Raw genomic sequence first — 22,318 nt, forward strand, 5'->3', positions numbered from 1 at the left:
TGAGTGGGAGCTACAGCTTCTACCCAGCATCATGAGAAGAGGATTGGACTACGTGTCACTAGCCCAAGAAAAGGTCAAAATTCAAAGTACGGTTTCTACTGAATGCATATCACTTTCACGTGATCGTAAAGTCAAAAAATCATTAAGTCGAACCATTACAAGTCGGGGACTCTCTGTAGCTGTTAGGATTCAGGAATATCCATTGCTCATGTACTGTAATAGCAAGACTGTACTCATCACGGCTCTCTGTGGGTCTGAATTCTGTTACTAAATAGTCATGGGGCCTTTTGATTATTTAGATCAAATGATGTGGCGTTGACCTTCATCTACTGTATTAATAAAGAGTATCTTGCACCCGCTGGTAACCGGTAGTTATTGAACACCGATGGGTAATTTGCTACTGATTCTCATTTCTCAACTCAGTTCATCTTATTGTTAGGATCTGAAGTCTCTTCTAATTGAACTTGCATCGCGTCAACAGTGACCTGCGGGTTTTGTAATGGAGAGGTTGGCTTGTGGGATACGTCACTGCAGGGCCATGGCAGGGGGTGCTCTGGACGAGTGGCAGCCTGGGGAAGGGTAGATCAGAGCTTTGTCCCAGTTGTATCCCTTCCAAGCTGAGAGGTGTAGGCAATCTCTTCACCTCTTGGTCTTTAGTTGCCTTGGTTTTCTTATCTATAAATGAAGATGTCTAAATGTCCCTTCCAAGACCAAGGTCTCATCAACCTATCACCACACTACTTTTGTGTGATAGTTCTGCCGTCTTCATCTAATCAAGAAACGTCCAAACAGAGAGCCATTGTCAACATAGCCGAGGCAAAAACAGACCAGGTGGAGAGACTAAAGGCCGTGAAGCAACCCCTGTCCACCAATGCATATACCTTCCTCTTCTCCTCTTCTCTCTCTGTCTCTCCATCTCTCCCTCTTGCTCTCTCGCTCTCCCCTCCCTCCACCCTTTTGCTTTCCTCTTCTTCTCAAGACTCAACACTTCCATTAGGACTCACCAATGCATATACCTTCCTTTTCTCCTCTTCTCTCTCTGTCTCTCCATCTCTCCCTCTTGCTCTCTCGCTCTCCCCTCCCTCCACCCTTTTGCTTTCCTCTTCTTCTCAAGACTCAACACTTCCATTAGGACTCACCAATGCATATACCTTCCTTTTCCCCTCTTCTCTCTCTCTGTCTCTCCATCTCTCCCTCTTGCTCTCTCGCTCTCCCCTCCCTCCACCCCTTTGCTTTCCTCTTCTTCTCAAGACTCAACACTTCCATTAGGACTTGTATGATGTTACTTAGCCCCCAGGCATTTCAGACTCAACTTGGGTGCTTTGGGAAAAACCTAAAAAGGCCAGGTTATGGTCCACTTTGCAGTTTAGCTGTGCATCAAGGAGAAGTACTCCTGTCCTCAGTGAAGTGCAGCTATTGTAATCTTGGGTAAAAGAAACAATTGCTGTTGTTCCTATGGGCGCAGTTGTTTATATGCAATTCATTCAGTGTGGCGTTTAGCATGCAAGCCTCCTTTAAACCTCCTAGCTCGGGATCCATTTAGTTTTAAGCCAAAGTCCTTTTTCCATAAGTGCCTTTTCTTATTCTTGGATTAAAAACAATAAACCATGAAATATCTCTATTGAAAAATGATATGACCAAGCCCTCCCTGAGAATTCAGGGGTTAAAATGTGGTTTGAGGCATAAAGGCCCATTAAGGTAATATTGGACTATGGTGAAATTCTTCTGAACGTGAACTTTACTGCATTTTGACTTAGAAATGTAATCCAGCTCCAGGTCCTCAATATACAGACGCCAAATACTGCTTTTAGAACACATTAGTGCTGATGAACCCAGCAGCTTGGCATGGCGGCTTTAAAATATGATTCTTTCAGTCTCTACTTTCAATAACCTGGAAAGAAAACCATTTCCCCACTTGGCACTGGGAGAAAATGGTGACTTAATTATCAGCTAGGGAGTGTTATGAAATTAATATATGACACAGGTAAATTACACACAAATTTTCTTAGGACGCCACCATCTTGGTTTTGAAATATACATCATAAGATTCTGTTTTGAGTTAGTGGAAACTCTATGTCATCAAATCGAGTATTCATATTTCACACATGTGGAAGCCAGGGCCCCACGAGGGAATTGACTTATCCAAGGTCTCTCACTGGTTACGTCCTGCTCAAACTGGTGAAACTGGAGTTCAATGAATGTGATGTTTAGTACTTTTCAGAAGAAAAGTTTTAGCCCAGGAGATTTTTTTTTTTTTTCAGCAGTGAAGGACTGTGTTTTAGTGAGATGGGAGAGATTGTACACTCTGGAGTTACACTGTCTTAGTTTCGAGGTGCAGCCCGGTCACTTACAGCCCTAGGTAATTAGAAAGACTCCTAATCTTTCTAAACTTTAACTTCCTCACCTGTAAAGTGGAAATGATGGGAATGACAACAGAAGCTGCCTTATGGGTAGTGGTGAGGATTTAGTGAAACAGAGTAGTCAAGCTTAGCTTCGTACATGGCAGGGCATGTGAAGAAGTCGTGGGCTCATTGATAGCATGCTTCTCAGCCATATCTTAACTAATTCAGATTTCATAAATAGAGTCAACAGTCTCAGAGAGAAATTAATGCTCTGCCTTATGTGCCGCTGTTAGTCTCTGTGTTGAATTTTTAGAGGCTAAAATAAGAAATGCGACTTTACCCTGTATAGGGAGTTCATAGTGAAACGCTCCAAATAGAAGCTCTCAACTGATGCAAGATTGATGTTCATAATGGCCAGATGGGCATGTCACAGAAATTAAAGAATTTTTGAATATAAATGCCTGGCACACAGAAAGCAACCAACAAACGTCTGTTGAATTAAATTACATGGAACAAGGAGGCAGGGAGGTCTTGCCACCAAATTTAACAGAACCCAGGAAACAGACACTCTTTTTAAACCTTCTGATTCCATGCAGCAGGGATGGCAAATACCACTTTCATATTCCATACCCAGAGCAGACATCACTAATCCATCCTAGCACTCTTACTCCCCAACCTGATATTTGTTTCTATGTGTGACTCTGCCATAACGTGATGAGCCCTTGGAGAGTGATGAACGACTTCAGTTTCTTCTTTATCTTCCACAAATCTCATAGAATAGATGCTTAATGTTTGCAGAATGGATGAGTTCAGAGGGGTTTAAGAAGTTGCCCAAGGCCCCACAGGAAGTTTGGCACTCACTGAGTCTGACACCAATTGAGAAATAGACACAGGAGTAGGCAGATGGAGATGAAAACGCCATCTTTCTTCCCTTCATAGGAAGGTTGGAGGATGTGACTTGGGTCCCATGGAAGCCAGCAACAGTGAGCTGTCAAGTAGTGAAACCCAGATGGAGACAGACACCCTCTCAGACACAGGCAAGCCTGAGGTCCAAAGCACACCTCCACTTAGTGGTCCCCCAGGAGCAGAGCTTAGCAGTTAAACTCGGGGAGTGGAAGGACAGAGCTGAAGGCGAACGCTCTACAAGCAGGTAGATCCCAGATAAAAGTAGGGGAAGGGGCGGAGCCACGCTTGCTCTGTCCTTCTGCCCCACGTCCCACAGCCACCAGTTAAGTAGCTCTTCCTCGAGTGGAGCGGGCAAGGTGGGGAAGGAGGCTGGAAATAGTACCTGATGAGGAGGGATTTCCCTCCAAACACGAAGAGGATATCAGTGTTCCCCTAATAGGCCCTGGACAATAAATCGAATACTCACCTGAAGGATTTAGCACGGTACTGGGGGCACGGTAGGTGGCTCCAAATGTTAGCTCCCTGCCCACATGTTACTGCTCCGGAGTTCTTATAAAAGGGTCCAAAATGCATGCTACTTACTTGGAAGTAAATTAAGAGCTTCCAATATTGCTGGGTCCAGTCAGCGTCTCATCTTTATATTTTCTCCCACTTCATCATCTATAAGCAAAGGTAAAGCGGCTTTTTGCGGAGCTGGATTCCCGATCCATGTGCACCGTCCCGGCCCCTCTTCACCTCGCGGGGCTGGCTCGGCTCTGAGCCGCCGGCTGCAGGGCGCACCGGGTCCGATTGTTCTCCACTCCACAGCGGTGTCACAGCCGTCGTCTACAGCGTGGGAAGCTGTACTTACAGAGCGAAGAGAAGCCGCGCGGGATCAAGAGGGGGACACAGCTTCTTCTCCAGCTGGGCCTTGGCGAAGATCCTCTTCTGGGCTTCCTTTCTTTGGCGGATCATGTTCTTCACTGGCACCCACATGCGCCCCACCTGTGCTCAAGCCTGGAGAAATAACAAGGGAGGTGATGCCCTAAGCTATCTGCCTTGTGAGGATCCTGTTGTATGTAGCGTGTGTGCGCGCCTGCGCATGTGAGCTTGGATGTTGCCGGCTGGCTGACCGTCCACCTAACCTATCAAGGCCGACAGCATAGTAGGTAAGAACAACAGCCAGCCCGGAAGCAAGACTGTCAAAAGTCAAACTTGACCCCGTACTCTCAGGTGACCTTGGACAAGTAACTCTTTATGCCTCAATTTCCTCATCTATGAAACAGGAATGATAACACATGTCTCTGCCGTGTTTCAGATGTATATAAGGCATTTAGTCCTCAGCACAAAAACAACCAAAGTTTAGTTTTTCCTGTTACACTGTTAAGACTGTCATGTCAGAATGAATTTGAGATATTCTACAGAAAGTACATACGACAAAACATGTAATTAAACAAAAATTACCAGTAAAAGAAAAATGGGAATAAAAATAAGGCAAATTAAATGAAAACTGGAAGGGTAGAGGCTGTGGTGGGAGGGGGTGGCAGAGGAGGAAATAAGGAAATAGAATTAAAAAGAATTAGAGTATAAGATCATATACAGTTGTTATGATAAGTTGTCCATTTAGTTCCGAGCTTCCTTGCAGCCAAATCAAAAAGGGAAACAACTCAGTCCATGTGGTGCAATCTTAAATGAAAAGTCAGCGTATAGAAGGATCCAGTTCACTTACTGTCTTTCCTGAAAGATCAAATCACTAAGTTAACAGCATAGGATTCCTCCCTATTTCCTCTCACAGACAGTTCCCCAAAAACATTTCTTGCAGTTTAGTCCCATGTTGGTGTCTGCTTCTCAGAGGACCCAGACTAACACACCCTCTGAAGAGCTGACTGGGCTAGACTTTAAAAATGACTCCTCACGGTTCTGGCAGCTGAATCTGGCTGTTGTTTGAGACCTGAGCTGGGCCCACAGGTAGGAGTACCTGTGATGACATCTCTGTGTGGCTTGAGCTTCCTTACAGCATTGTGGCCTCAGTGTAATCAGACTTCTACCTTGATGGCTCAGGGCTCCAAAAGAGGAAGCCCCAGTGAATAAAGAAGAAACCGCATAGCTTTTTCCGACCTAGACTCAGAAGCCATGCAGCATCACCTCTGCTGCATTCTATTGGTTACAAGTCAAAACTCTGCCCAGGTTCAAGAGAAGAAGATGTAGACCCCACCTCTTGATGGGAGGTGTGTCAAGATTACATCACAGAACGGCACATGGAATAGAAGATATTGTTGGAAAAGACAATTTGACATACTAGATAAAGGGTTATTAGTCAGGGCAAGAGGATTATTCTAGTTATCTATTGCTGGGTAACAAATCGCCCCCAAACCCATGAAAACAATTCTTTTATTCTGATTACCTTAACTTTTTGGAGGGCTCACAGGGCTCAGATAACAGGTTCTCACCTGGCCTCTTTGTACCTTTGCAGTGGCTGGGCTGGAGTCACCTGGAAGGCAAGGCTTCCTCCCGTATGTGTGTAGCGGAGTGTTCTGACGGCCAACTGGACCCTCAGTTGGGGAAATCATCTGGAACACCTACACCTGGCCTCTCCAGTTGGCCTGGGCTTCCTCACACCATGGCAGCTGGGCTCCAAAAACAAACATCTTGAGAGACAACCTGCAGAAACCATGTCCCCTCTTAAGATCTAGTCTTAAGAGTCTAGATCTTAAGACTAGATCTAGTCCAAGATCTAGTCTTGGAAATCACACAGCATCACTTTCACAGTGTTCTATCCATTAGAAGCGAGTCACTGAAGCTTGCCCATATTTAGGAGGAGGGGACCCAGACTCCACCTCCTGATGGGGACATGTTTTAACCCACCACAAGGAGTGTTGCGTCTGCCACTTGCAAGGAGTCTTATTGGTTCAAGCTTGTGGTGGATGGGCACCTTGAGGTTCCATGTTTCAGTGCTGACATACTTGCAGAAGAGGTAGGCAGGGCAGATGAGCTGAGGGTTGCTTTGCGGCAATCAAAGGTCATCTTGTTCCCTGCGTGCTTGTCCCTGCAAGGTGATTGGTGAGTTTGTTTCACTCGAAGCCTGAACCCCAGCCATGTGGTTTGTTGGTAGAAGATGCAGGACTCGAACATTTATCTCATCCTCGCTCTCATTCTGGGTCTCTTCCCATTGTGCTGGGATTGACTGAGCTTTAGGCTTCTCCATCACTTCACCTTCCCAGTCTTTTCCAGAGAAAAACACCGGACTAGATCCTGATTTGCTCTAGGCATTGAGACTCCTAATACCAAGTGCCGCTGAATTTTTCTTCTCCTTGTTAAAGCTGGCAGGTTCTTACCACCAACTATGAATGTATATATTTTTAAAACTCACAGCAGTTCCTTTGTTGCTATCTGTTTTCATTTTGCCTTTCTGTCCCCCAGGTCACCCATTAACATGTTTTTCAAAAAAAAAAAAAGTGAAGAGAGTGAAATTAAATCACTGACGTCTGCCACTCAGTCTCACTCAGCATCCTTGTTCCCTGGATTCTTCTGGATAGAACTTAAGACTCTTTGTTATCACTAGTTTTTACTTTCTTACCTTTCTGGGTGGCAGGGAGGGGACAGTAATGAGAGAGAAAGTAGACAGTTCAGCAGTTCCATCAAAAGTTTCACTTCCGGGCTTCCCTGGTGGCGCAGTGGTTCAGAGTCCGCCTGCCGATGCACGGGACACGGGTTCGTGCCCCGGTCCGGGAAGATCCCACATGCCGCGCAGCGGCTGGGCCCGTGAGCCATGGCCGCTGAGCCTGCGCGTCCGGAGCCTGTGCTCCGCAACGGGAGAGACCACAACAGTGAGAGGTCCGCGTACCGCAAAAAAAAAAAAAAAAGGTTTCACTTCCCATGAGTAGTGATAACTACTTTCATTTTTCACTTGGTATAAAAAAAAAAAAGGTAATTACTAAGGTAAAATATATGGATGACAAAACTATTATTTGACTAAAGTCAAGAAAAACTCTGAGGATAGACTTATTTATTAATGCAATTAAATTGAATAAATAATGATGTGTTTACACCCTCCTCTCCTAAAAGGCAACATCCTGACAAATCAAGTCTGGAGTAACCTTTAATTTCATAACTGGGGACACATGAATTCAACTTTTGCATCAGGGCTATTGTTAGACATTCAAAGGCTGACTCTTCAATATTAGAAGATGTCCTTCCAGGGGGAAAGAAGAGAAAATTGTTATTGTTTTTTAGTTGGGACAATAATTCACATTACGTTACAGGCAATCACTGTTACAAGTAACTAATAGCAAATGTCCAGGAAATCTGGCGGTTATTATCATGAAGCTTTCAAGTTTTGTTTTGTTTTTTTTGACTGAGATATTTATTTTCTGTGATGCATATGTTTTGGTCACCATTAGAGTTTCCATATGCATATGTGGTTGCATTTGACAAAGAAGGACGCTAAACACTCTTTCATTGGGTTCTCTGGGCTGTTATATGACACTCCATTAGGATTCTTGACAATCCAATCCATTTCTCCAGCCACAGCAGCATTCCAGTGTCTCCATGCTGTTTCTCTGGACTGACATCTCCAGGTATTGAGTTGCTCTTTAAAAATACAAGGCAGAAATTAGAACCACCATTGGATCCATCAATTCCACTGCCAGGTATATATCCAAAGAAAATGAAAACTCTAACTCAAAAAGATACATGCACCCCAGTGTTCATAGCAGCACTATTTACAATAGCCAAGACATGGAAGCAACCTAAGTGTCCCTCAACAGATGAATGGATAAAGAAGATGTGGTATATATACACAATGGAATATTACTCAGCCACAAAAAAGAATAAAATTCTGCCATTTGCAACAACATGGATGAACCTAGAGAGTATTAGGTATTAGGCTTAGTGAGATAAGTCAGAGAAAGACAAATACTCTATGTTATCACCTATATGTGGAATCTAAAGAAATAAAACAAATGATTGTATATAATTAGACGGAAACAGACTTACAGATACAGAGACCAAAGTAGTGGTTACCAGAGGGAAGACAGAAGGGCCAAGACAGGGGTATGGGATTAAGAGATGCAAACTACTATGTATAAAATAAATAAGCAACAAGGATATATTGTATAGCACAGGGAAATATAGCCATTATGTTGTGATAAATTTACATGGAGTATAATCTATAAAAATGTTGAATTACTATATTGTAGACCTGAAACTAACATAATATGGTAAATCAACTATACATCGATTAAAAAAATACAAGGCAGGGCTTCCCTGGTGGTGCAGTGGTTGGGAGTCTGCCTGCTGATGCAGGGGACACAGGTTCATGCCCCAGTCCGGGAGGATCCCACATGCCGCGAAGCGGCTGGGCCCGTGAGCCATGGCCGCTGAGCCTGCACGTCTGGAGCCTGTGCTCCGCAACGGGAGAGGCCACAGCAGTGAGAGGCCCGCAAACTGCAAAAAAAAATACAAAAAAATATACAAGGCAGAACTTGGAGCAAGGGGCAAGCTCTGTAGGTGGCTCTGGGCCACTCTCTTGGTTAAGGACCCTGAGTGCACATCATTGGAAAGATGATGAAAGAAACAGACTTTGGGGAATTCCCTGGTGGTCCAGTGGTTAGGACTCCTTGATTTCACTGCTGAGAGCCCAGGTTCAATCCCTTGCCGGGGAACTAAAATCCCACAAGCCATGCAGCGTGGACAAAAAGAAAAAGAAAAAAGAAAGCAAAAGAAACAGACTCTGGAAATCTCAGCATTTCCAGGGGGTACAAAACCCACCCCCATCATTTTCCTCACGAGAAGTTGAGAGTTTCCTTGGGAAGCATAGCAAGAAAATAGCAGAGCCGAGACCAGAACCCCAGTTTGCAGGACCCAAGACCTGACCTCGCCCCTGTACTCACTTCTGTGTTTGTGGCTAGACTCCAACTGGGCCAGTTCTGTTGTGCTAGACGTGAGCTGGGAAGCAAGGTCAGGGCATTCTTCTCCAGGCTTCTAGGCGTGAAGTGGAAGAAGAAACATAAGGAACAGAAAGAAAGAAACAAGAGAATCCCACTGCCTCACACAGTTCCCAATCTCCAGGATGAATTAGAAACAGCCTGCTACTGACATTCAAGGCAGAACTGAGAAGCTGTGGAGATTGCTTGGAGATACCATTGCGAGGTTTATTATTCTGTAAGGTGGTGAGCAGCCTGCCTGTGCCTGATGGTGTGAACCCAGGGCTTTTAGAAATGCCTAAGGAAGAGGGAAGCTTTTAGGGTAAAGCACAGTCTTTGGAAAACATAAAAACGAGTAGCAGGCCACCATGGGGGCTTGGGTTTGCTTTGCTTTTACATGAAAGGTCGTCCTTTCTCGCTGCCTGCAACAGCAGACTGTCCCTTCCAGCCAGCTCCATGCACTTTGTTTTAAAGGTTTAAAAATAGAATGAGAAGGTCTTGTAAAGCTGTGAGGAGGCATGGCTCTATCTTGTGCATGTGCGCTGTGCAAAGGAAAGGGAGCCTGTGTTGAGCTGTGTCTGACCAGGCAACGTCACTCCTAACAGTGAGCCTTAGATACCCTCTGGATGCTGTTCACAGGCTGATGTGTGACATCCAAGGCTCCTCTGGGTCTTGGAAAACACCCTGCAGACTCTCAGACTCATCTTCCCTCGCCTTCTCGGTTCCGACGTGTCCGGCTTGAGTCGTGCTGCCTTTCTGGCCGAGTTGCTCATGTCTTCTCCCTGGCAGGCTCTCTGCTGAGATGCCTGACTTCCTGCCGGATTCAGTGGCTAAACTCTTATTCTTCATGACTCAACTTAGGGCCACCTCCCCTGGAAGTCATCTCTAACAAGGTCCTCCCTCCCTGCAGGGATGAAAGGGACAAGGGAGGATCCAGAAATTCTCAGACTTGCAGAGTTAAAGGCTGTATCTCCAGCCAGCAAAATATTTTCAAATTAAGACACAACCCCAGGAAAAAGACCAAGGTGGCAGCCTGGCCATCATGCATTTGTTATGATCTCTGATTGGTTAAATGTTCCCCCTTCAAGTCCTTGCATTTGCACACATAGTTCAGGTTAAAGAGTCCTAAGGTAGTCCCACAAAGGCCTGATACGTTCAAAGCACCTGGAAGTAAGTCTAAAGAAAGAAGCAAGTCTGGGCAAAGACTGTGAGTCTGCTACTGGCCCACAGAGTTTCCTGGAATCAAACTGGTTAAGTAAACAAAAACACTTAACAGAGTTTCTGAGAGAGCTATATGGTCCAAAGTGCCACCAGCCTGGACTAAAAGAGAGAGTGATTATTCAAGATGTAAAACAACCCTCTGACCTCTACAGTTTATGGGCTGGAAGCATGCTGTGAAAACTGCTCAGCCCCCAAGATGGGCATATCCTCCAATGGAGGACAAAGGAAAAGGAAGGGCTTCCCAGAGAGTGTGGCCAGGAGCCATGGAGAGCAAGAGACTGGGCAGCTGCTCCCAGGAAACATAACCAAAGTCTAATACACACACACACACACACACACACACACACACACACACACACAGAATTGGCTCATGCAATTGTTTAAGCTTAGCAAGTCCAACATGTGCAGGGTAGACCAGCAGGCTGGAGACCCAGGGAAGAGTCGCTGTTCAAGTCCAAAGGCAGTCTACTGGCAGAATTCCTTCTTCCTTGGGAGAGGTCAGTCTTTGTTCTGTTAAAGCCTTCAACTGCTTGGATGAGGCCCACCTGTGTTATGAAGGGTAGTTTGCTTTACTCAAAGTTCACTGATTTAAATATGTCTCATTCAGAAATACTTTCACGGAGACATCCAGAATATGTTTGACCAAATATTTGGGCACCATGGTCCAGCCAAGTTGACACATCAGATTAACCATCACAACTACTCACTGACTGCTATGTTTCCCTTTCTTCCCTTTCCAACTGGGAGTGTTTGTTGTAGCTGTTTTATCCTTGTATTGTGTGTGTGTGTGTGTGTGTGTGTGTGTGTGTGTAGGTGAGGGAGTGTCAATAATTTGTCTTTTAGTCCATAGTTCTCCAAAGCAAGAGGAACCACATCTAAATCTGATATAGGTCATGAGGTCCTTGGCTTTAAGATTGAGTGAGTGAGACTTTTGGACTGTTTTAGGGAGGGGAGGTAGGAAAATAAATATCTGTGACCAGAAAGGCAGACCGTCGTAGATCGGATAACGGTACTCAACTATAATCGCTCTCTCCCACTCTCTACATCCTATCCCTGTCTCATTGTCCTTGGCCCTGGCCATTTGGCTTTGCTTTGATCAATGAATATGAGCAGAAGTGATAGTGTGCCAGTTCTGAGCAGAGACCTTAAAAGGCATCACAAGTTTCCACTTGTCCCCTTGAGCTTTTGTTCTCCACGATGAGGACCTGAGGATCCTTCCACCGAGGTTGCTGAATGAGAAGACACAAGTTGCTGAGCTAAGCTAATGGCAGCAAAGCCCAGCAGAGCTCAGCAGAGCCACAGCTAATCCACAGCACTCACTCTCCCTGAGCAAGAAATAAATGTGGAGACTTTCTTGGTGGTGCAGTTGTTAAGAATCCACTTGCCAATGCAGGGGACATGGGTTCAAGCCCTGGTCTGGGAAGATCCCACTTGCTGCAGAGCAATAGAGCCTGTGCGCCACAACTACTGAGCCTGTGCTCTAGAGCCCGTGAGCCACAACTACTGAGCCCGCGTGCCTAGAGCCCGTGTTTCGCAACAAGAGAAGCCACCATGATGAGAAGCCTGTGCACTGCAACGAAGAGTAGCCCCCACTTGCCACAACTAAAGAAAGCCTGTGCACAGCAACAAAGACCCAACACAGCCAAAAATAAATAAACAAACAAACAAACAAATAAACTTATAAACAAAAAAAATTAGCTCGCTTAAAAAAAAGAAATAAATGTTGTCTGAGTCACTGAGATGCTGGGGATGTTTGTTACTGCAGCAAAAGCTGACACATACAATCAATGTAGCTCACACAATTGGGTAATTCAGATCAAGTGAATGAATACTCCTTTCTAAATGGGAAGGTTTTAAGTCAGAATTATGCAGATACTGTCCTGATTCCTCACCCTATTTTGTTCTTATTAAAAGGGCAAAGATCTTTTAAAGACCTTTTAAAGGCTTAAAATATATTCTTGTTATGGAATTCTTGACACCACTCTAAACTCTGGGAATTTAACATAAATGGCTCAAAGATTTCAGCGTTGAAGGAATAGAGACAGTCCGTAGCTATCAAGCTATGAAAGACTCCCCAAGCACTATCTTGAATTGAGTCACCCTGATGTCAAAGCCTCAGATGACTCAGGATGACCTTCACAGGGAAGTCTTTACTTCCTCTTGTCCTTCCTTATTCCTCTTTCAGCTGGTGTTTGGGCTTGATAAAAAGGAAAAGAATTAGAAGTTTCTCTTCTTAGCTGTGTCAACAAATTCCAAAGGGCTTCTTCAATAAAAAATAAAACTCGAGAAAGCACAACCCTAGCCTAAATTACTCGGGTAACTTTTGTTTTCTGGAAATAATAGAAAGTCTTAAATCTCAGTCATTTTTTCCCATTCTTTCCTCCAGCTCTTTGCTTAGTTTGGACTGGGAAACAAAACTAGTCATTTTCAGTTCTGATTCCGAGACCCAATTCCTCCATAATTGAGTTTAAGTTTCCAGCTCTGTGGGAGGATAAAAAAATTATTTTTGCTATTGTAACTTGGACTGAGCTTTTTCAAAATGAGAATATGCATTCTGAGCAATAAAAGACTCAAATTCACAAATGAAGAAGTGACCTTGCACAAACAATCATGATGCCGGGTCTTATACAACCCATCCGGATATTTTAAGAGCAGAGCAGACCAATGAGTGTTCATGTAAAAGGTTAGAGAACTAGGTTGAAGAAAAAAAGGTATCCTTCTCATCAATGTGACTCATCCACTCCCCCGGGACTAGCAAAATGACTCAGACTTTTAAGTAGGTGCCAATGCTTATACAAAAATACGACCTAGCGGTTTTCATCAAGGCTCCTCCGTTGGCTGGCTGTCATCGTTTTGATTCTCCTGTGCCCCTGAGGAATTTGGGGTATTTTGGGCCTTTTCACAGAAGGCTCCAAAGGACCCTGCTGACAGTTCACAAGTAACCCTCTGAAGGTCTAGATTCCAACCTTCACATTCACAAAGGCTGTGGTTGAAAGAGTTGAAGGAAATTTCTGATTAAACTACCAAGAGAGATCAAGCCCCAAGGTCATATTCACAAGCCCACACAGGCCTTCTTGGAGCAGACCTCACTCAGGTCCAGAGTCAGTGTCCCCCTTAAGCTGAGGTTGGCTCCAGGAGCACAGCCAGATTCCCAGGCCCTGTGGCCATGCCCTTTGCCTCCGATCCTTCTATCTGGAAACTGGAGGCATTGGTTTGCAGAAAGGGGCCACCAGGAGGCTGGGATTTCATATCAGCTTTGCCCAGGCCAGCTTGGGTCACTTCAGGCTGATTTCTTTTGGGTTCATGTTCTTCACCAGCTGAATGGGGATGATCCTATCAGCCTCCTTTCTTGGGTTATAGTCGCAAACAGGAAGATCACGTGCTTGGAGCCTTTGGAATGTTAGGGAACACAAAGACGCACTCAGAATTGCAGCTATTATGTTATTGATGAGAGGCCCTGCTGTTAGGCATGCTGATGGCTTTCAGGCAACTTCTGTGTCTGCGTCAGTGTGCTCAGAGGGCTTATGGGTAGAAGCAAATAAAACTGGGATTGGATTTGGTGGACATACACATGCCCACAGCATGTTCCCTAAAGAGGACAAGTTGCCGCCGTGCTCCAGGTGGCATGTTCCGCGCTCCATGCCCTGCTTGAGGCCTTAGAGCATCCTCAGTTCCCATCATGGGCTCCTTTTTCTCTTCTTGAGTGCTGCAGACCCAGTCCTTAGGTCCTCTCTGTCTTTCTTCCTTTGGGGCCACAGCCTTGTCATCTATCCAAGGATGAATCCCAGTTCATCCTTTCTCACTGGCCAAGTATAAAGAAAGTGTCACCCGAATCAGACTCGTCCATGTTTCACTACACTTAACCCTGGTTAGGCACTGTCACAAGAGGAGCACAATTTTGAATCCAAAGATTCCAAAGCATTCTAAGCTGGATCAAGGAGTAAATCACTGCAGAAGGGTTTTTGTAAAGGGGCAGCGGGGGGATAAATTAAGGAACACTACTCCCATTAAATCTTTATAAAAGTGCTCTTTGCTCCTGTATCACACCCCTTCCTTGCTCCACTGGCCTCTCTCTAACCAGTTCACTCTCTTACCACGGTTCAACCCTCAACTCTTATGTGAAACAATTTTATTCCCTTGGGGCTTCTCTTATCTGCATATCTACCTATTACCTGAAGAAATGACATCAACAAAAGTCTTCCTGGTGGTTGGTTGGTGGTGAAGGGGGCTGAGTTTTGGGAATGCTGGAAGAAGGTCATTTGAGTTGACTGGTCAGGAACAAGTCTTGGTCACCTCCACTCCCCAACCTGACTTCCAGGGGTGGAGGGACTTGGTGGCAGTGTGAGTTCCTTATCTGCTCTGTGGATCAGAACACAGATGCTGAGCCCTAGGCTGAGAGTTTGACATGGGTGGGGCTTGACAGGTGGTCCCAGGACCATCGCCTGCATCCTCCATCTTCCCATCTCCTGTTCTGGACTCAGCCATTCTGTGAACCAGCTATACCATCCTGACGACCAGGGGACAGTGTGCTTGGCACCTAAAATAGGATGCAGGTGTTGTTCCTCCTGGTCAGTCAGCACAAAACCGCACACTAATCACACTTGACACTGGGTGATAGTTTCCAATTTGATCCAGCTTAGAATTCTCAAAGCATTTTTATAGACATAATTTCTTTGATCCTCTGACAGCTCTGTGAGGTAGTCACATCTTTCAATCATTCAACAAATACTTGCTGAAAGCTCTGTTTAGGATGACTGAGGGGGTTGCCGGGATGTGGGGCTCTTACTTTTAAAACTAAGACTGTCTCGGGCCAACTGGGACGAGTTGATCACCCTTCTGCCATTCTATACCTTGGACCTGCCCCCACCCTCCACCCTAAGATGAATAGGATAGAAGCAGTCGCAACGCACATGGCACCTACCTGCTGGTGATTTTCGTGCATTTGGTTTTCTCTGCATACTGATTGACCTGCTGAAATCTGAAGTTCAGAAACTGTTAAGTTCTTATCTCCATTCTTTAGAGTTCTGATTCATTCATTAGGCTCAGAGCTAGTCCCTGCATAAGAAAAGATAAAATGGTGAATTAGGTGTTGTCTGGTTTTTGAAGGGCTGATGGTTTCGTGCTAGTGTGGATGGAGCGACATTGGGAAAACAATGACCTTCTGGGGTCTTGGGTCAGGTCTTTGATGCACCCCAGTCCACTCTTGCCTTTGCTTTCTCTTTTGATTCTTTTGCTACTTCCTGTCCATCTCCCCATGCACCCTCCACCGCCTTCTCTGCCATTTCTTCCTCCCATGTTGACCTAACCGTCTTCCATGTCTGCAATTATTACCTCTATACACGTGCCTTCTATTAAAATGGTGATTAAAGGAACAAAATTGATTGAATGCCGATTATGTATATTCAGTGAGAAACACTGATCTCAAATAGACCTCCCAGGAAAATTCCTCCTGGACGGGGTACTATGTTGACCAAGAGATAAGTGTTTCTGTCCAGTTGTCAAGAATGTCATTTAGTTGCTTTTCCGGGCCACATGAGCTTAGGGTGGGTTTGGGCGGCAGGAACCAGATTCTACGTGTCACAAGACTCCCTCTAAAAGTCAACCACTTTTCCTATACATTTCAGAACAACCAGGAACCTTGCTAATCGAATAGTGTCCCATTATGTGACCAGATCATGAATTTCCAGGAAGGACAGAGTAATCCAATTTGTGCTGAAATGTCAGCCCAAGCTGCAGATACTCTTTGGTATGATCTGTAGCCTTTTCTTTGGCTGTTGTCAACGATGTGGTTGCTTAACTTTAAAAGCTATCTAAGGCATTTGGCGTGCATCCTCATCTGCTTGAAGAAGTATGACTTTCAGCTCATTGTTTTTCTCAGGAGTCATGCTTGCTGGTGTTCTCTGGCATAGTTGGCTGGGTGTTTTGAAGGGGTGGATTGATCTCTCCCTAACATACATGAAAAGCCTCATAGAATGAAAGTTCTTTGTCATCCTTCACTTAGGGTGTGGCGGTTGTCATCCCGTAAAGAACTGTGTCCAGTTGTTCTGGTTCTTCATTCCTTCCTTCTTCCATAAACATCCATGGAGTCCTTACTATGTGCCAGGCACCCTTCTGGATGCTGGGAAGACAACAGAGAACAAGCCATTCTGAGGAGGTGACATCCAAGTGGAGATCCAAGTGATATGAAGGTGCCAGACATGCAAAGATCTGCGTGCAGAACATTCCAGAGGGAGGGAACAGCAAGCACCAGCCCCTAAGGAGAGAAAGAGCTTGGTTGTCTGAGGGTCAAAGAGAAGGACAGTATGGCTGGAACAGAGTAAGCATGGGGAGACATGGTATGTAATGATGAGGTCCAGAGGGGTAGACAGGAGCTAGATGACATGGGGATTTCATTCCAAGGACAATGACAAGGCACTGCAAGATGTCTGAATAGAATGAAGGGCTGATCTGATTTTTAAAGGATTATTCTGGTTGCCTTATGGGAGAAATACTGCAAAATTCTAGGGGAGAAATGATGGTGGTTTGGACCAGGGTAGTAGCAGTAGAGCAGGAGAGAAGGTGACAGATACAAGATATGTTTGGGAGATAGCTCTTGCTGACGAGAGAAAAATCAAGAATGAGTCTCAGCCTTTAGGCTTGAGAGAAATGGTGGATGGCAATGCCATTCACAGAGGCTCGGGGGACCACAGAGAACCTGGTGTGTGGTTCATGTCTCCGGGCACAGCTGCTACCTTTGTATGTTGCTTTTCCTGGGCCAATGATAGGCGATCCTTTTTGTTTCATGTTCCATCAGCATGGGAACAAAATTCCAGTAAACTATAAGAAGCAGTGAATAGGGAGTCAGAAATGATTTCCTTCCTAGGAAGAAAGGAAGAACAAGAAAGAAAAAACATCTTGAGTATCTACTGCGTGTAGCATAAACAGGACCTCGCCTAAGATGTCACTTTTGAAGCACCGTTTCATTTTTATCATTACTGAGAATAGAAACAGTGATAACCAGTCTTTAGTGAGTGTCTGCTAAGCTTCAGGCATGGTCCTACGTGCTTTACGTATACCATGTCATTGTTTTCTCAGGAGACCTAGGAGGTAAACTGGAGATTTTACTCTACTTTTAGATGACAAATGGAGGTGTGGAGGTACAGTAACCGCTCAAGGTCACACAGAAGGAAGTGGCAGAGCCTGGATTTAAACCCAGGTCCCCGACTCCTGGCTTGTGCTCCTTGGCACCCCACTCTTCAGTTCCCTTTGGACCATTGGACGAGATCCCACCCCATCTTCAGGGCTGGGCTAGGAGCTCAACGGGCATCCAACCGCAGGCAGCCGGGGGCACCTCCACCAAGTTGACCATCTACGGTGGTGTCTATGCTCAATCTCTCATGAGCAGAGCATACTATGGTGAGACAGGGGCAAGGAGAGTTCACGATGGACGGAGGCTGCCGGGAAGACCTGTTGTTGGAAATGGGGTTGTACCTCCAGAGTTTGGAAATGTTTGAAGGCATGTTTGCTTGACCTGGTGCCTGACATTTAGTGTGTTTGTATGTGGGGAGAGGGGGCAGGAATGCTAAAGCTCCTGGCATGCAGAGACGAGCTGTCCCACCCGAATGCCAAGAGCACCACTGAGACCTTGGACTGCTGCGTGAGTCTCTGAACTCTAGATACTGAGTGGGAGGTAGTTCTCTTCTTAAAAGAGGCCAGAAAATATTGATGACTGTTGACTGTGCTCACCACCCAATTCCTGATTTAGGATTTGGATCGAAGATTCATCTTCACCTTCAGGGATCTTGTAAAAACTTGCACAAACCAAAGTAAATTTTGGATGTCTGGTGGGGCTGAGGTGTTTTTCCTTTTCCTCCACTATTTTTTTTTTTCCCAGTAAGATGAGTACTTAACTGGGAAGCTACAGCTGGCGTAGCTGGTATTGCAGTGTACTTGAGATCCCTTAACGAAGAATATTTGATTATACAGGGAAAGTAGAATCTGTTTGTTTTCTGTTCATTTAATTTGATGTTTTAATGATGTTACTAGTTATTTGAAATATTCTATTTCAATATATCCTTTATTTATTGTACTTGTACCCGGAGGCTTGCTGGCAAAGAGTGACATGTTTAAAAGTCTGCCCTCAAATAATAAATTTCCATTGGAAACCAGAAGCAGAAAGGTTTTATATTAGGAATGCTTTAGAATATGTTTTTAAAACCAGTCCAACTTGGATTCTAGAGATAAGCACAAGGGGATTTTGAAAAAATAGTTTTTAGATTTTTTTTTTTTAAATATAAAAAAAACAACTAGAAACAGAGTAATGCTGTGGGTCAGATAAATGGAGACACTGGGCTCCAGTTCCAATTGTTGGGAATTAGAAAGTTAACAAATAGTATCTTTGAAGGCAATGGCAGGACTGGTTTTATCCCTCTTCTTCCCGTTTTTATTTCAAGCCAGCTGGGACTATCTGTATATGTATTTGTTCACCTGTTTATATGCTGTCTCCCCACTCTGGGTTGCAAGGTCTCTAAGCAAGGAACTTATCCCTTCATCCTCTCCCACATCTCTGGCACTCACAGTCTTGCACATTGTAGTTTCTCAATAAACATTTGCTCGCTGTGGTAGGAAGTATAATAGCCCCCAAATGCCCGAGTCCTAATCCCCAGAACCTGTGAATATATTCCGTGCCATGGCAAAGGGGACTTTTGGGTCCAGATGGAATTAAGTTGGCCAATCAGCTGACCTTAAACCAGGAAGATTATCCTGCATTATATGAACGGGCCCAGTGTAATCATAACTGTCTTCCAATGTGGAAGAGGGAGGCCAAGGAGAAGGTCCTCTCCTCTGATGCCATGTGAAAAGGACTCAATCCTCCTTTGCTGGCTTTGAAAACATAGTAAGAGGGTCCCAGGACAAGGAATGTAGGGACATCTAGAAGCCAGAAAAGGCAAGGGAATTCGTTGTCTCCTAGAGTTTCCAGAAGGAACATAGCCCTGCCAACACCTTGATTTTAACCCCGAACTTCTAACTTGTAGAACCATAAGATAATAAATTTGCATTGTTTTGAGTGACTAAGATTGTGGTGAACACTTACATTAGCAATAGATGTGTATGCACCTCGTATGTGAACTGCAGTGTAATAAGCATTTGCTGAAAGACCTGCCATTTATCTCCAGGTTCTATAGCAGGTACTGTGTTTATCAGTGCCCCTTTCCACCTCAGGGCCTTTGCTCCTGCCATCTCTTCTGCCTGGAATGATTCTTTTATCTCCTTGCTGTCTTTGCCACACTAGGGAAAGTTTTTCTTTCAGTCCCTGAAACTTCTCCTTCAAACCATTTACATCAATTGTGATATTTTTTTAAATGTTTGTAATTAAGTTCTTAGAAACTTTTTCCCCTGTAAAATGTAACACAGATGCAGAAAACTACACGAAAAGTGTAGCTTCAAGGGTTATTAGAAGGTGAACAACACTGACACCACTACTCAGGTCAAGAAATAGAATGTTGCGGGTCGACCCTGACACACTGCAGAGGGTGCTTCCCTCCGAAAGTCACCACCCTCCTGATGTTTCTGTTCATCTCTTCTTTGTTTTACTTTTATTTATTTTTTTTTTGCGGTACGCGGGCCCCTCACTGCTGTGGCCTCTCCCACTGCGGAGCACAGGCTCCGGACGCGCAGGCTCAGTGGCCATGGCTCACGGGCCCAGCCGCTCCGCGGCATGTGGGATCTTCCCGGACCGGGGCACGAACCCGTGTCCCCTGCATCGGCAGGCGGACTCTCAGTCGCCGCGCCACCAGGGAAGCCCTCTTCTTTGTTTTATTACCTTCCTCCTTCTTTGCTTTATTACCTGAGTGTGCATCCCAAGATCCTCTCCTTTAGTTTTGTCTCGTTTTTTATATCTTTAAAGTTTTTGTTTAGCTATAGGTTCCTCCACTGTCTCATTTTTTCCCCTTGCAATTTATTTGTGAACAAACTCATTTTGTTTGCTCTGTAGCGTTTCCCACAGTCTAGGTTTTGCTGACTGCATCCCCTTGGTGTAATTGAACATGTTCCTCTGTCCTCTGAATAGCCTATAAATATAAACTGAGAGTTGGCTTTTAAGGCTTGATTGGATTAAGGTTTGATTTTTTTGTCTTTTCTCTATTACAAGACTCCTTCATAGGAAGTGATGACTTCTTCCCTCAAGAGGCATATAATGTCTGGTTGTCTCTCTCTTTGATGTTAGAGGTCTTTGATGCTCAACATCTAGATCCATTCATTTGTTGTAAGAGTTGCAAAATGGTGACATTCTAATTTTTTTTCTTTGTTTGTTAGCTAGAATATTTCTAAAAAGATAAACTTGCCCGCCATTTCTATTTAGTTATCCAAAGATACAGTTTGCATTGGAAGGGCAGGAAGAATGTGTGACACATGGTTTTTATTTATTTACTTTTTAACTAATTTTTATTGGAGTATAGTTGCTTTACAATGTTGTTAGTTTCCGCTGTACAGCAAAGTGAATCAGCTATACATATGCATATATCCCCTCTTTTTTGGATTTCCTTCCCATTTAGTTTACCACAGAGCACTGAGTAGAGTTCCCTGTGCTATACAGCAGGTTCTCATTAGTCATCTATTTTACACATAGCAGTGTATATATGTCAATCCCACGACACATTCTTTTTAATTGCCAGGTTTCAAGTTAATGATTTGGCTCCTAACATTCTTGTAATTAATTGTTTAGTGTCTTTCTCTCCTCTGACATATACCCCCAAACCCCTGTGAGGGCAAGGCCTGGATCACTTTGAGTCACCATGGGACCCCAGCCAAGTACAGGAAATACAGTCCTATGATGTAGTCAATATTTGCTAGGTATTTATTGAATGAATGGAGGAGTGAAAGGGGTAACTTCTCTCTCCGTTCCTATCTCTTCCATTTCATTGCACCTCAATTTATCTTAAATTCTCCTTCAGCCCCACGTAGCTAAACCATGGGTCAAAATGATTAGGATCAAAACTCTGAAATTAGTGAGGAAATACCCTCCGAGTCATCAAAAGGGGCTGCTCTACAGTGGCTCTGAAACAAAATACTAATTTAGAGCATTGAATGTGGATACCTTGTAAGAGACCCAAATGGGTTTTTAAACAGCAGCTACCTGATTCTTTTGCTTGTCTTCTAAGCGATGACACCTTAGGGGGCTTCCTAATGAGATTCCTAAGAAGATGTAGAATTCTTACGGCTAAGAATTAACCCATAATAGAGTCTGCCTTTTGAATGGTTCAAAGTGATTCCATATTGAATATTCAAATTGTCCTTTAAAATACCCCTGTGTGTGGCCCTGCCACGGAGGTCTACAGGGAGGGGCAAGGATTATCATTCTCTATTTAAAATAGGCCTAGGGAGGTAAAGAGCCCCACCCATGTCTCCCAGGGGATGCAATTAGGACTAGATATTTGTCCATATACTGGATTAGGTTCTAAGTAGCCGTAGAATTTGGAGCAGAAACGGACCTTAGAGCTCATCTAATGGCATCATCTGTTATCAGTTCCACATTGTCAGAATAACGCTGTATGACGAACAGTCACGAACGTTAGTGGCACAGGATAACAAGCCTTTAGTGCTCTCCTGTCCGGGGTCAGTAGCACCGTTGGTCTTGGCTGGACTCACTCACATATTTGGGGATTGGTGGTTGTCAGCTGGCAGAGGCTGACTTTGGCTGGGGAGACCAGGGTGACTCAGCTTTGCTCCGTGTGTCTTTCATCCCCCCAGGACACTAGGTTAGAGGGTAAGCAGAAACACCAGACTCACTTAGAACTGACACCTCCACTTCTGTGGCATTCTATTGGCTGAGCAAATCATAGGACCAGCCTGGATTCCAGGAGTAGGGGAGTGGACTCCGCCCCTTACGTGAGAGGCATTGTAAAGTCACTTGACGAAGAACGTGGATTTGGGGTGTGAATTGGAACAGGGATTGGATGTGTGAAGAAT

The sequence above is a fragment of the Lagenorhynchus albirostris genome, chromosome 16 (assembly GCF_949774975.1).
Source record: "Lagenorhynchus albirostris chromosome 16, mLagAlb1.1, whole genome shotgun sequence".
Lineage (NCBI taxonomy): Eukaryota > Metazoa > Chordata > Mammalia > Artiodactyla > Delphinidae > Lagenorhynchus > Lagenorhynchus albirostris.